Source organism: Tinamus guttatus, unplaced genomic scaffold (genome assembly GCF_059628265.1).
Source record: "Tinamus guttatus ecotype Peru unplaced genomic scaffold, ASM5962826v1 Tinamus_guttatus_pri_ptg000104l, whole genome shotgun sequence".
NCBI classification, from domain to species: domain Eukaryota; kingdom Metazoa; phylum Chordata; class Aves; order Tinamiformes; family Tinamidae; genus Tinamus; species Tinamus guttatus.
Genome location: NW_028288638.1, coordinates 2,257,616 through 2,273,719, shown reverse-complemented (window position 1 = coordinate 2,273,719; position 16,104 = coordinate 2,257,616). Strand labels below are relative to the sequence as shown.

The window sequence follows — 16,104 nt, the reverse complement described above, 5'->3', positions numbered from 1 at the left end:
GTTTGGTTACTTTGCTGCAGAAGCAGGCAGCTAAGTAAAACACAACCAGTTATAATCAGCTATGTGATTTTTTTTTTTTTTGAGGTTTCCCAGATATCCCTTATTTCAAAGCAGGAAAAATGTAAACAATGGCCAGCTCTGTACCAAGCCACAGGTCAAGAGATTTCAATAGTACAAGGTTAAAATTGGCCTCCAGCTAGCTGCACAGACATATCCCACAGGTATAAAACAGGAAACTTATAAAGTATAAAAATAGTTACAACTATGTGACTTATTCTTGTAAAAGGATTTTTATCATGTACATGAAGACTAGTTCTCTTCCTTTGAAATGTTATTTCTGGTTGACATTCTTCCGCTGTGGCACAACAAGTCTGTGTTTTTTCTCTCTTGCGCCGGCTGTGGGTTGAGTTTTGTTTTTGTTTTGGTATTTTGTCCTTTTTTCTTTCACAAATCAAGCTGTCAGCAGCGCGGGAAGTAAATCTGTAACTGGGACACGTAAGAACTCTGTTCGGAGACTGCATTGCTGCCCCCACTAAAGTCACCCTTGGAAACAAGAGTCCTTGAGAATATCTTAGCACACAGTGAAAGGCTCTTTGCTATAGTTTATTTAGCTGAAAATAAATTTAAGAAAAAATCAAGGAAAAAAAAGAGATTAGCGATGGTGAAAGTACGTGATCTCTGCTGCTGTTCTTGCTATTGCAGGCCATAACCTCTAAAATCACTGTATTTGAATATCCACTTTGATGGGGGCTACATTTTTGGCCTGGGAGAGAAATCTGGTTTTCTTGGAGCGATATGAAAGCTGAGCAATAATAGATACTCCTCTATTACTACCGCAACCACACCCAGCGAGTCCAGCCCAAACCAGAAGCTGGAGATGAGGACGGCTCATTGCTACACAAATGGCTTTAGGCTTCTCCGAGTTTCTTCCCCTGCTCCCTACTGCCTGCCGCACATCCCAGCCAGCCACTTCTTGGCAACTCTTAATCACATATTGCCTGAGAAATGGGCCCTTCACGCAGGCGACGCTTCCTCCTCTGCCCTGTGGAAAAGACATGAAAGCTCTCGGTCATGCAGAAGAGCGCACAAAACGAGCAGCAATTAACTCGCCTGACTACAGAGGCTAAAAAACTTGGGCCCTTGCACAGGGGATGGCAGTCAGCTGAGCCAGGAGAGGAGGACGGTAGCAGAGCAAGTATTTGCCTCGAAGCAAACCCTGCCGGGGTGCTTATTTGAGAATGAATAGACATGTTAGTTAACTGGAGCTAACTATCGAACAAACAGCTCACCTGGCAGCACACCCGGGCACGCTATACGCAGCCCTCCACCTGCTACAGCGGGCCCGGGCCCAGCTGCAGCATGGGGAACTCACTGACCCTTCCTTGCTTGTTCTGGCTTTCGGTACCCTGCCTTTCTGCAGGGAAGAAAAGAAACAAGAACAGAAAAGAAGCTCGCATGAAAAAGGAAGCTAAAGGGGGCTTACTCATTTCAGCATGGGAAATTTGCATATGGTGAGGTCATGTGCCTTACAAATAAAAAAGAGCAACCAAATTAAAAGGATGCCTTTTTTTTTTTTTTCCCTGGGTATTAACCAATGTGACTATTAACCCCTTATTCATATCTCAGTCAGGACAAGCAAGCTGCAGGGCATTACATGGCCCCATAGTTTCTGAGGTTTTAACACACTGCAGGCTCCTAACATCAGGATTTAGCCTGATAATTCTTTCATATAGAAGGTAGCCTGCCACACTCTAGGTACCAAGTATTTAAAATACCACAGTGAAGAATGAATATGACTGCCATGTTTTTCAAGAAAGTAGAGGAAGAGAGCTAGGTTTAGGGGTGTCTATCAATGCAGCCAAAATTCACTCCAAAAATGACAAGTAAAACGCATTGTGATGATCACCAGCATAAAAGCAAATACATCTGATCTGGAAACACACATGAAACAATGAGTAAAAGTTCCCTTTTTTACATGAACTGCTTTATACTGATATAAACTTAAAGGATTTTCCAAGGATTAAAGATTCACTTGCTGGCTGCTGTGTCCTTTAACAAGCCTCTTAGCGTCCACGCTGTGAGAAGCAGCACGCTCCAGTTCAGCAAACCAGGCCGTGCCTCTGTCTAGGTTTCCTTGCAGCTGTAGGGGCTCAAAGGAAGCACTAAAGGCAGTGGTTCTGCTGCCCTCTTTAGGGAAATATTCTACTAAAAAGCTTTTCTCCAGACCCAGCTTTTCTGGTGTGGATAACAATTAAAATTTTTGCTTAGCAGCATCTTGAAGCTCAAACCAGCTGTGGAGCACACCAGGCAGGTTGTAACATCGGGCCCTCCGGTCCATGCGCCGTCCATCTGCCTCTCTGCCCATGCTCTGAGCAATTCCAGACAGGTTTCTTGCTGCTCTTAGACTTGTCACCCACAATCCTCCCCTGCTGGAGCCAAGCAAGTAGGGAGTAACAGCACCAAACACAGCCCTCTGACAGGACATGGCATTTTTACTGGATTACTTTTCTGGCACAGCACCTAAAGTACCGAATGATTTGACACCTGTAATTTTACACTTGGAAGGTATTCATACTGCTTTTGTAATGTGAGATAAAAGCAAATGCTACATATGTTCTTATTCCATTGCTGCTGCCTGGCAGCTATTTGCCTATGGGGGAAAAAAAAGCACTGTTACATTAGAGAATATGTGGAAAACTAAAAGCTATGGAAAAGAAATTATTAAATATCTAACCTATTCCCCCACTAGCACTAGACCACTTTCTGAAGCATGTTTCGGAGTGTTTTGTCCAGTCTGGTTTTTACAAGTTTCACATTACTTTCATTTATATCTTAAATAAAGTGATGAGTCCGGTGTGGTTTGGTGCTGCTTATTTTCCTTGTCTTTCAACTAGAAGACTCAATACTAGCCCAGCTGCTCACACAGCGTTTGCTCCAAAGGTACTGAAAAAAAAAAAAAAAACCTAGCCTCTTTCCACTGGCTTCCATAGGCTTTGGATCAGGCTCACGAAAAGACAGGGAATACACTTCACGCAAGACTAAGCAGGTTAGGGTCAGCAAGGCACAAGGCGGATTAGCTGCGCACAGGCGCGTTACACCACGGCGCCCGAGGCGAGCGGCTCACGCACTTTCACTCGTACTCACTACTGAGGCGCTGCCACTGCCCCAGCACCACCAGGGACAAACCTGAGCGGGAACCTGCCCCATTAGCCTCTTACACCCAGGGTTTGCCTGAGCTCGAGGTGAGGAAATCTGTTTTCTGTTAAGTGCAAAGCTGGTAAGGAAATGTTTTGCACTCTCCAGTTCAGATGTAGGTCTTTAGAGAGACTCCTAAAGGATGAATGTAAGAACAAACACAAAGGGTTTTCTTTCCTTCTTCAGGAAAGGACGGCCTCTCTTTCCTGTACTGAATATGAAAGGGGATGTCTAGAGTTTGAAGTATATATAAAAATACATACACTTAGACCTTCACTTTCTGACACCAAAGCAGATGGACATCCCAAACTGCTAATCCGAGCATATTTAACCAGCCACCGACACCTTGCTTCAGCATGCACCCACCGAGCATGACTGCTGAAAGCTGCACAGCGTTTTACCACAAATTATTTTCTCCGGGGATGCTGACTCTAAGCGATGGCCTCCAATGCTGATGACAGCGCGCAGTGACGCTTCCCACCCTACCCAAGCTCACGGCAAACTGTGTGAGAGACCAGGAGGCTCTCAGCCGCTGGGATCTTCTTTGCTCTGAGGGTGACAGAGCCCTGGAACAGGCTGCCCAGAGAGGCTGTGGAGTCTCCTTCTCTGGACATCCTCACAACTCGCCTGGATGCCACCCTGTGCCACGTGCTGTAGGTGTACCTGCTGGAGCAGGGGGGTTGGACTAGATGAGCTCTAGAGGGCCCTTCCAACCTCAACCCTTCTGTGATTCTGTGAATTCTCAAACGATACTGCAGGAATAATCAGCATTTGATCATGTTTTGATTTTCTGCTCTAGCTCAGATCTGTTATGGAGTTAGAAAAAAAAAAACTGTTGTCTTTTTTTATATATATACAGTTTTGCAGAGGATTGGAGAGAAGATGTCACGTGCTTGATGCTCTCTGAGGCAGTCATAAGAAGACTCTCAAATTTCTGTGTAATTTGGAAGTAGAGATTCCACAAGATATGGAGCTGTATTCAGCCTTAAGTCCAATTTAGAAACCCGTAACACTTCGAAGTTAGGAACGGACAGGATTCGAAGCTTCTCTTGTGGATATCTTACTATCAGAATAGGTAGGTTTAAAAAGCAGGACGGTTTCTGAGCATCACAGTAGCAATGTTTCTTGGCATCCACTACGGGAACGGCTGAGCAAAGAAAAAAAACAAAAGAAAAACCCAACTGGTTTTAAGCCATAGAAGTATATTAAAGATATTTCTTACATAACTGCCCATAAGACCACGATATAAAAAATCCCCAATAACCCTAAAAAGATATAGAATTATTCTGTGGAGGTATGGAGAGAACCGGGAACCTCCTCAAAGGAATGACAAAGCTGAAAAGGACACGGCAGAGAGAGGCAAAACAGGGCCTCTCTTCTGCAAAAGAAAGGAGTCAAACTGCTGCGGCAGCCGAGCTCAGGTAGCAAGTCGCTGCTGCCCCATTGAGAGGACAAGTCCCTCTCTCTCTGCAAACTTCCCCCACTTGCAGCAATCCAGGTGCTCCTCAGATTATTTACCTTTAGCATTTACCATTTTGAGAGCTGATTTATCTCGCTATTCCAGTAGAAAACAATCTGCCTTTCTGCTATTTTTTTCCAGACTATTTGGTTAAATGGAGGGCTAATGGAGGGATCTAACGAATCCCAGAACCGGTGCAAGGTAAGCAGGATGACCAAGAGCACAACGAGCTAGCAAGGAGCAGCATCAGCAACTGCCACCTCTGTTGGTGACGAACGGCGAAATTGCCTCTGTGCATTTCGGGGAAGCACAGTCCTGACACAAGGACATGCCACAGGATGGGAAGAGGAAGCAGACAGGAGAAGTGGAACAAGAGCAGGTCCTGGTCCATGGTGTTTCAGGAGGGGGGCGGATGGCAGAGGGCAATCTGGAGAGGTAGGAATCTCATACGTCTGTGGAGGATTGCCTGGGCAGAAGTGTGTGTGCATGCCTGCAGCATGGCTAGGAACCCATGTGCATATATAATCTGAAGGCAAACAGCAGTGTAATTCCTTCCTTAAAGCACTCCACTGACAGCACAGCATCACAGCAGATGCACAGTACGTTCAGAGTTAACCTGCCATTTCCGGAGAGTTTTGTACTTGCTATATATTACTGGGCACACTCATCTCCAGCTTCCAGACACGCAGCAACTAGTTTAGAGGAATCTGCTCCCTAAAGCTCTCAGACATACAGAAATCCTAGACAAATTTAGGAAGTCTGCAAAAATCTGCCTAAATGTGAATTTGAGGCAGAAAGAGTAAACGTGTCTGGGACGAGGCAGCACGCGTCATCCTGGAAGTCCTTCCCTACCTGTATAAAAGCAACTACGGCACAAGAGAAGTCCAGGAACATGGACAGAGCTGCAGGCAGGGCTGGAGCTGAGGTTTCGGACACTCCTCTTACCTTCTCTGCCTACCCTCTGCTGACCATAACTTCATTTTATAACACAAGTGAAAGGACGTGCTTTTACTCAACAGGAAGGTGAGAGCCATCTTGCAGTGAAACTTCACAAACTGTTCCTGCTGCTGCGGCCACTACCAAAGCCGCGTTAGGAACTTACTTTTGAGTCTAGACACCTGTGAAGAAAGTAACTGTAAACTAACATAAAGCTATGGACTCATGTGAGAATCCACCCTTCTCTCTCCTTTATATGGTGTTAGCTTATAAAATCAATTACTCACATACCTCACAGAGACGCAATACTTAATTAATATTTGTTAAATGCTTTGAAATTCTGATGGAAGGCATCGTATTACTGTACATTATGATTAATACAGTGTAAAAGCAGTGCCAACGGTGTTGCCCAAGCAGAATGCTGGAGCAATAATTATTCAGTTTCTCATATAAAAAGGGGAAAGGAGATGATGAAGGTTGAGGAAAGCGTTTTAAAACTTAATTATCATAAAGGAAAAGGGAAAATGGGGGGTTGAAGGGTTGGCTAAAAATTTTCAGTGGCATTTACTGTGCAGCCTATATTAACTCCTGCCGAGTAAGAGCCTATCGTAAAATCCTGGCCTCATTCAAGGACATAGAAAATACTTCACCAACTCCACTGAGGTCAAGATTACCATTAGCCTTGCTCATGATTTCCAAGAGATGTCTCCAGCATCCCATACACAGGTTCGTAACTGTGCATGGTTCCTTGCTCACAGTTTAGGTTTAGGAACGACCTTAACAAGTCAGGGCATGTTTGTCATACAAAAAGGAGCGCTCAGTTTCTAGCCATCCTTCTACCACATCCCACATTTGGAGTAAATCTTTCCATTGTTTTAATGAATTTGGGATCTGAACAACCTCCTACCTAAGGTCATAGCAAAACTTTAATTAAATGCAAGAAGAAATCATTGTAGATTTTGTAATGAAAGAGGGAAAAAAATCCTGTGTTTAACAGGAATTGTAACCCTTATACATCCCTAGATTTCCAATCATTTACTCAGAAGCCTGTGGAACTTATAATTAACTTCCAACTGGAGAAGAAATATATATGTAAATTCAGACAATCCATTTTCAGTCATGCAAAAACTGGAACATTTGTATTTCAGGATTCATGGTCTCTCTACCCAGCAGGGGAAAGACTGGGGGCAGCATGCCACAATACTCCTGAGAAAGAGCACACTTTCCAAAGGGAAGCCTTCACCTGGGAGGCTCCAAGGAGAAAGGTGATAAAAGCAGCAGATGAGGGGAGGCAAGAACCAAAACTGGGCATCTGAGAGCTTCCAGGGCTGGGAAGGGTCATTCTACAGCTGGAGTCTACAGATATGTTAGGTAGCAGACTGTTTAAAAATGTGTTAGGATACTAGTATTTGATTTTTGTTCTTCTTCTCTCCTCTCCATAGGACTGAAGCCTGTTATTTGGTGTAAATGGGATGCTTGGTAAACTATTATTTGTTTCTTCCCAAGTGATCTGTGCCAGTTTCTGTTGGGCACCTCTCAGCTTACCCTGTACTGCGCAGGGAATTTTAGAGGTACTATTTATCGTATATGATCCCTTAAGGCAGACTTCCTAGCTATGCAGTGTTTAGAAACGCTGTACTGCAACACACCAACACTTCTGTTAAGGTGGTAGTGTATCTGCACTGTTGCCTAGATCGAGTGTAGCGATTAAAAAAAAAAACCCTAAGGTTATTCACATATATAATAGAGCTGAAAAGTTCCTAATAGCCTTTGTAAATGGACTGCAGGCTCTGGAGCAGGCTGGCTTTTGGTTTTCTCTCTTAATGCTTGTTGATTTATGGACACTAATACACATCCCAGGTAGAAGCCAGAGTGGTAATGCTCTTGGATGCCAGGATTACCCTTAGACAGCCACAGTCCTCCTAAGTTGTATGCAGCTCTCTGTTTTCTCCAAGAATTTCTCAGGCTTCTTCCAGGAACTCATACGGTAGCTGTAAGTGTTGACAGTTGATTTCTAGTTCTAGTGGAATAAACATCATCCACTTAAACTTAGTAGCCAAAATGGCTTGGCGTATGACCTAAATCATGTTGAAGCTCTCAGAATCCAAAGGAAAAAAAATAACAACAGAAAAGGGACACAGCAAAAATTTAATCCTAATTTTTTTGACTGCAGATTAAATGCCTGATATCGTAAGTCATGGGCAAAGAGTGTCATGTCACTATTTAAGCAGAGATCCTGTGTCTTTTTCCCCTGAATGCTCATTAATAACTTCTATACTTGCTGGATCAGTAGCCCCATTAAGCAAAGGTTTCTTTGCAGTCTCCCTTTTATTATGGCTGGGGCTAATGATGGACGGACAGTATAAAGGAAAAATGACTTTGTTGACTGCTTGGCAAGACTACTTTCAGGGAAGGCCTCTGAAGAGATGCTTACTGTAAGTTTTGGAGCAATCTAATTTTGGGGAGAGGCCAACAGAAAATGAGATCATTATGTATGTAAGTCAAAGAACTTTCCTTAGCGATGTCTGTGTTCAGCTGTCAAGACCCAAAGGATTTTTAAGACAATGCCCATTCCTAATTTTAAGGTTTCAAACAAAACCACTGCACTGCTAAGTAAGCTGTTCCATGACTTGTTCTCCTCAACATGAAAACATGTAACTTATTTTTGAATTTCACCTGTTTCCAGGTCTAGTTTTCACCCACTGGTTCATGCTTTTTTCTTCTGGCAGGCCAAATGACTGAGCCCAGCTGAAATCTCCAAAAACACCTCTGTGGAGATCAACTGAATTGCCTCTAAACATGCTTCCTCAGTCCTTATCGGTCTTATCTAGCATGCTTTCCAGAGTCAACTCCTGCAGTTCTCTTTTTAATCTTAATCTTGAACAACAACAACAAAAAATAGTTGTGTGCTTATTTTATTGCTAGCACTGTCCTCATACTTCACTCTTATGCCACAAGCAAGGCATCAGTCCCTACTTTACTGCTAATCTGGCTCCCTGTTATGTGCCCAGGCCTGGGCACCTACAACGAGGACAGGTAGCTCTTACAAAGCATTTGTACTCAATATACAAATTGTATATACAGACGTCTCTGCATTCCTTAGTGTTGTCTCCCAAGTGTTAAAAACCCTGCACACATTACCCCATCAACAGATGAATCATTTTGCATGTTACGTTAAAATTAATATTGTCCAAATATGTCCCTCTTCTCAAGCAGTCTAGAGCTCTGTATAAGCAACTAACCCTTGTTTACTCCCTCAGTTGTGGTTTTCTACAACATTATATGAGAAATGCTAGAAATTCTTGTGGACCACTAAAAGCCTGGAAAACATGAAAAGCTGGAAAATCCATGAAGTCCTCTTTGGGACTCTGTTAGACTTTCACTGGATTGAAATTCCTTGAGGGTGTTCCCATTCCCTATGGGACTCTGTTCTGACAGAGCCCTAGTAGATCCATGCCTAGGTGTTGGAAAGTCAGACTGATCTCTTTCATAGTTATAACTGTTTTACCTACAGCAGCAAATAGTGCAGATCTGTAAACCAAAACATGTGATGCTGAAGGCTCTGGTCCCACAATGTGGGTTTTGGGAGGGTGCAGTGACTCAGGACTAGCTCTTGCCTAGTCTTACAGCACCCACTTGAAGCTGGTGGGCATTTGGCCTGCTCCTGAAGTGCAGGAGTCCTGGCATGAGGTCCTGCTGCAGGAACCTCATGCCAAAGCGCCATCCATAGAGATGATCCGTTTCAAAAGCACATTCTTGGCTCTAACTCATTCAACATCATCAAAGTGAGCATCTACAATAGTGCTAGAATATAGACCAACACTTGTCAGACAGACAGGGAAATTACTGCTGGCATTAACGAAGTTAATCTGCATCTGGAGTGCGGCACAGAGGGATGTGGAAGATCCCTATCTCTTTGTTAGTTAATAATGGGAGACGCTTAAGAAGCCTTTCTTCAAAGCAGATACAGCTATAGATATGAAAAAGGAAAACATTTCCTGTTCACATGTCTCCCAGTTGGATCTATGAGGGGTCTAATAACATGACGGCAGAACACACTCCTAGGCAAAAGATGACTGTACTTACTGTCTTTATTTTAGTGCTTAAGTTAACAGCAGGAACAACTTGATTTTCATTCCCTCCCTTCCCCTGCCCCCAATCTGCTATGTACTGAGCTTATGCAGTATAATCTGAAACCATTTTATAAGAGACAGCTCCAGAAACAGGGACTGTGTATATAATGTTTGCTTGTGGTAGCTGTACAACCATTTAATGTAAATATGTAATAGCAAGAGGAACAAATTACCCTGCCCTGCAGGAGGGGGATTTAAATACAACAAGCTACTGCTGTGCAGTTCTTAAACAAAAGACTAACCCCCACTCCACCACATTAAAGTATTTTATCACATAACCAAAGACACTCTTAATACCAGCATGCATGCCTGAAGCGCTTCTAAAAGCAAATGTCAGCGCTAAGTAGCCAGTGATGCTTTTCAAGCGGTTCACGATGGGGAAACCCAAAGACCTAACACGGAATTTACACAGCACAACCAGTTAGTAAAGTTCCAAATTCTGGCATATCAGATGGCTTTTCTGAAGAATGCTCTCAAATTGTTTCTATTCCTTATGATATACTGAACAGAAAGAGTAAGTCTGCATCTTCAAGAGGTTACCTCCCACACTAGTTTGACAGTCTTGTAACTGCCGCTTACTTAGAGAAACTAAGAAACAATACAGCCTTTCTTTACAACCTTCTCAGCTATACAAAATCGCACTCTTAAGTTCTCAGCCTAGTCACTAACAGAGCTATGGACAAAAAGAAAAATCCACCCAAACTTCTTATCCACTGAATATGGAAGCATCTGGACATCAAGTGTTCATGCACATCCGTTGCTGACTTCTGCTTTTGTGGCACTTCAGTCAAGACTCAGAGAAGCGGTAAAGTGTCTCTGCACAGAACTACGCTAGAGCTGATGTAGCCCCCAAACCTGCATCTCAAGATCAATCATAATTCTCAGAACAACCACAACTAGGTTTCCCATCACATCATCCTCAGAGCTGCTCCAAGGCCAGTCCGGCAGACTTCCCCTTTGGGTGAGCAACACCACTTAGTTGTAGTATGTTAAGTCCAGTGAAAGCCCCAGCATTATTCTTCCTCTTCCTTTGTCTTAATACAGGGCTAAGGATGTATTTTATTTTTTACTACTCTAGCATTGAGATGAAAACCAGAAACTTGTATGAGAAAAATGGTCCAAAAAAGTACACTTCAACAGACATGCAGAGATGCTCACTTCTAGGGAATATCCAGCTTTGAAGAGAAGTATGTGCAGCAGTAATCCATGCACACTTCATTAATTACAGAACTGTAGCTGCAAAGTGCTACTTAGAAAAAGCTGTAAGATAGTAATGGAGGGCTTGGGTTTTATTTAAATTCTAATCACTAAAGCTCCTTATCTCCATTCTCCATGTTTTTTCATTCGATTTACAAGAGTCCAAATTCAAGCTCATCTAACAAAAAAATGACACTTTAGTTAAGTTTAACCTTTTCACCTCCTTCTTGAGGAGAATCCTTTCTTCCTTAGGAGAAGTAAATTAACAAATTATGTTATTTTAAACTAGCAAAGCAACAATTTTTAAGAGGCCAAAATATCCCAAATCAGCCACACTGAAGTCTATGCACAACATGAAAAGTGCAAAGAAAAGTTATCCTGAGGACTCGCAATTCCTTTCAAGTCTTAACTAGGAAGGCTGTCAAAAATACAGTATGCTGTTATCAACATGCACGTGTCTGTCTTTTCTGCACAAACCCACATTGAAGTGCAAAAATCTTTTATTTAGGCTGTGGTGTGAAATGAAGCTTCAGTTTACTGCTCAAATTTGTGAGTCAAAGTATAGAATCAAACACAAAGGCTGAGAGGCAGCTTAACGCGGCATTAATGCCCAAATTTCTGTCGAGGAGGTGCTATTACCTCTTTTTCCTCCCCCATGGTGGAAGGTAGCTGCAGATAGGTCATGTTTGCAAGCTGCAATACAACGAACAATCAACTTTTAAAAATACAACAGTGGATTCTTAATCTGATACCATGTGGCATTGGAATAGGGCAGTGGAATAGGGCCATCTTGCTGTGACAGTCTGGTACTACTCCAACCTCTGAAGCAGGCCTGAGAGTCATGTTTACGTCTCAATACTCATCAAAAACTGGCAACCCAACCTACTCTTATCCCCCTTGCTCACACTTGCTTGTGGCACATTAAGAGTTCATGTAAACGAGCCAAAAGTAAACTGGCATGAGTTAAAAGCAAGAGTTTGGTGGGATAGTTTCAAGTCAGATCAGGTTTCCCATGTAGCTCAGTAAGAAGAAACGAATGCAGTACCTAAGAGTATGGAGATGCATCAATATAAAGTCCTTAAAAATCATAAAATCTACAGTAAAAAGGGGAAGGGGAAAACTAGTCTGTTTTAGTGACAAGGTTGATCTTAAACTGGAGATTTTTTTTCAGGAGGAGAGAAATAGCTTTTTTTCTTCTCCTTATAGCATCAGAATGACAATTAAAAATACATGCTTTAGGAGTGTCAATCACTTCTCAAACCATACTTAAGTGACAAGGCAAATCCAACCTTCGGTTTCTCAGTAGGTGTGCGAGAGAGACTCTGGCTTTAAATCAACCCTGTTTCTTCAAATCCGGCCAGCTGTGCTTCTGCCAGCAGTTTACTCCAGCATGGGAACTGGTGTGGTTTTCATCCTTCTGTGGGCTAGGTAGGGTCTTCCCCCTCTTGGCTGAAGGACACAGTCCCTGGGCAGCATATATATATATGTATATATGTGTGTGTATAAATATATATATTAAGTGGTGAAGTTCAGCCCTGGGCTTGTTTTAAATTGCTCAAGCATTTTCGGCTTATCAGGTTGTGTTTACAGCCTACTAGGTGAATCTGCCTTATGTCCCATTTCTTAAAAAAAAAAAGGCTGTATTTAAATACAAAATTACCATATATATTGTGCTTTTGGTGATGCATATGTAATTACTGCATTCCCTCCTCTTACTCCAGATATATGCCTGTTTGCATTGCGGGGACCAGGGGCACCTGGTTGCGCAGCTGCTCCGCACCCAGGCTATCTCACTAACATCTGCACCGCTATTGCTTTTTTAATTTGGGTGGGTTTTTTAATTATTATTATTATTATTTTAAACACGCCCGCAGCTCCTTTTCTTCAATACTTCTTTTACAGGTGTCCTATCACCCCCCACAGCTCTCCCCCGCGGCCGCCATTTTGTGCGGTCCCGCGCGCGCGGAAAAGGGGGGGTAGGCTAGGGAGGGGAGGGAAGGATCCCGCCCTAACGGCCGCGTAACCGCCCTAACGGCCGTAACCGCCCTCCTCGCGCCCCGGCGGCCGCTGCCTCCCCCCACGCACAGGCACACTCACGGCGGGGCGCTCGGCCGAAGGGCTCACGCGTGCGCCGGGGGGGCTGCCATTGCGGGGCCTCGCGGGGCCGCCAGGGGGCGCTGGCGGCGCCGCGTCCTTCCACGTCGAAAGCGGCGATGTTGTGCGGCGATTGCGCTGCTTGCGAGTATCTGGTTCGGGCGCTGTTATGTTCAGGTTTATTTGCTTTTTCTCGAGTGCCTTGTGCCCCCTGCGGGCAGCAGGGTATATGATATTTTCTGGCAAAGAGAGTTAACGGCAGAGAGAGCCCTGCAAGGCTGCGTGGAGACAGGTGCAATTTTTAGGCCAGCTTTCAGGGCAAAGTGTGGGTTTCCACATATCTGCACATGCAGAAACCATAATTCAGGACACAGACTTCCCACCTTCTCCTCTATTGTGCTACTTTACTATTTTTTCATTAAAGCCACCCATATTATTAAATTAGTGAAATAAAATAGCCTCTGCAAGTATCTCTTCACTGGTGGGGAAAGATTTGGGTTTGACCTTTAGATCCTATCTGAGGATTTGATTCCATAAGCAGATAGGCATGTTTAATTTAATTACTGCTCCCTTCTGCTTATCTTTTCACCTGATGGGTTTGTCCCCCATCACTGAACCACATAACCTCGTGTTGCTGTTGGGAGTTTATTTAGGAGGCTTTCTAGGGCTGTAACTGAGATCAGCATTTAGGCTTTGGCACTTGGTACTGTGTATGTGAACATCACTAGATTACAGGATCCTAAGTACCCGCTCACGGTGATTCTTCTGAAATTATAGGATGGCTGTTGCAGTTTCAGTGTGCTCTGCCACTATTTCTTACTACCTTATACATTATATTTATTGTATGAACTTCCTGTCTGAGAGAAGTTAAATAACCTCTCAATAATCAAACACTTCTCAGTACTTTTTGTGAGGCCAATTTGTTTTATTATTCAACTAGCTCATTTACGCTTTTGGCTTGTGATTGCTACCACTGTTTGTGCTATTGTGTTTTAGTTCAATACTAAAACACAATGAACACAATAAGCTTTATTGAGTTCTCTCAAACACAACTGTTTTCTCCCTTGAAAAGCTTCCAGCAGTTGCCATCTTTGGAGTGATCATGTTAGTTTGCATTGCTTTTTTGTTACTAATGAAATGGAAAAGTGGGAGATTGCTAGGTTATAGCCTACATCTGATACTTGTTAGGGTTTAAAAGGCCTGTGGAGACTGGAGAAGGTGAGAGTAGGGAGAAACAGGGCATAAAATGACATGTCCACGACATGAGCCAGACAAAAAGATGTGAAAAGATGACAAAGAATAGACAAGGAGAAATACAGCACAACTAGAAGGAACTAGAGGCAGCTAATCCTAACAGGAGCTCTTCCTATGCTCATGCAGTTAAGCCCCATTGAGAGGCTGATTTTGTATACAAAATTATATGTTGTTTTTGTAACCTCTTTCCATCCTCCTCCCTCTCTACTAACATCCTTTCTTTACCTTCAGAGGTGGTCTAACTCTTACACATATAGCTAGTCTCTCTGAAAGATGGTTGGTTTTCAACTTATATAAAACAGATTTCCAAGTGAAATACATTTCAGACCCGAAGAAGGATTGTGTGCCAAAAGTTTGTCTGCAGTTCCCAACTCTGTTTATCCCTTCAAGCCTTATCCTTGTTACTAGCAGTGCTGAAAGCTCTACAGAACCCATCCAATTCTGGGGCAAGTTTTATTGGTTTTGAAGGCTACTCACTATTTATAGTTGCTCTCTATGTTATTTCTATATGGAAAGAGGGGCAGACTCTTAAAGGCATCTATATATCAGCAGTACTACATGCACACTGAGAGCTGTATATTGGGGATCAGGCAGAACGTAGTAGTACCAAAACGTGTAGTTACCCAATCAGTTTAACCTAAGCTAAATCTACTGTGTGTTTGTGCTGGAGAGAGGCAGTTCTGCTCTCCTGTTCAGCTGCATGTTGCTCCCACCCTTTCTTTGGGTGCTGATGCATCTGGAAATGTAGAAAGTCGTGTATTTTTTCTAAGTTAATGATGAGATCAGGCAGGTCCAGGATCCTCTTCAGCACGTGGCTGTACCAGTGTTGGCACTGTTGCTAAATCCAAAAGCTTGGAGCTACAGCTGCTTCCGATCAATCCCGTATGCATTATTTCATATTATGGCTTCCTATCACGTGCTAATTGATTCATTCCTTTATGCTGAACATATGGGCATCTGCTAGGCATTAGCAATCCCATATGTTGAACTCGTGTATCTTTAAACGCTCTATCTCCTGGTCTGCAAGCCCGCCTTTATGTAACAGCATGCATATATGCTACAGGCCTTCATTCTTTACTGCACTTGCAGATTTTTACTGGTTCAGCCAGTCTGTAATTCCTTCGTCATCCTCTGGAGCTCCTCATTTCTGCCCTTGTGCAACCACGTTAATTAGAGCTGCTGCTCTGAGGATCAGCCCTTCAGCTGCCTCGCTATTCAGTAAGAGAGGGAGGAGAGAATTTGGAAACCTCTTGCAACACACTTAAAACATCAGGGCATTAGTGTCGGTATAAAAGCTGTGCTGATTTAAGCAAGCCGTTCGAGTCCATGGGAGTTTTACCCAGGGTACAGCTCTGTCTCAGAAAACGTGGCTGCAGAAGAGCCAGGGGATTTACTAATCAGAATAAATGAATGGGAAAAGATGAAAGGAAGGGTGTATCCTATGTCCTTATGATCCTATCCTGCAGAATTTCAGAATACAGAGTTTAAGGAATCCAGAGTTGGGTTGATTTTTCTGAGTCTTATGGGAGGAAGACATTACTATTTATACCATTACTACTTACACTTACCAAGCACCAAGGTTTGCCAGAAACACACCGAGCTGAATACACTTGTCTCAAAAAAAAAAAAATCAAAAAAACCAATTTGAGCAGTTATTTCTGTTACATTTGAAATGAACCAGGGCAGAATTTGATTTGATTTACCTATACTGTAACCCAATACAGGATGCAGTTTGGGATGCTCTAGTAGGCTGCCAAGTGCCCAAAATTGGCACAGCATAGCATGGCGTGTTAGATCCACACTGTTCACAGCTGGAACTACAAACCACGGGGAAAA

General features: G+C 43.2%; 1 protein-coding gene across 1 annotated transcript in view; it reads right to left on the bottom strand.

Annotated features, from left to right (window-relative positions):
• COA1 (cytochrome c oxidase assembly factor 1) overlaps positions 1-1,303 on the bottom strand; it is a 37,465-nt gene extending 36,162 nt beyond the window's left edge. Inside the window, exon 1 of the mRNA XM_010223775.2 lies at positions 1,290-1,303. The gene's annotated coding sequence lies outside the window, so the exon portion shown is untranslated. The remainder of the gene's footprint in view (positions 1-1,289) is intronic.
• Positions 1,304-16,104: the final 14,801 nt, after the last annotated feature.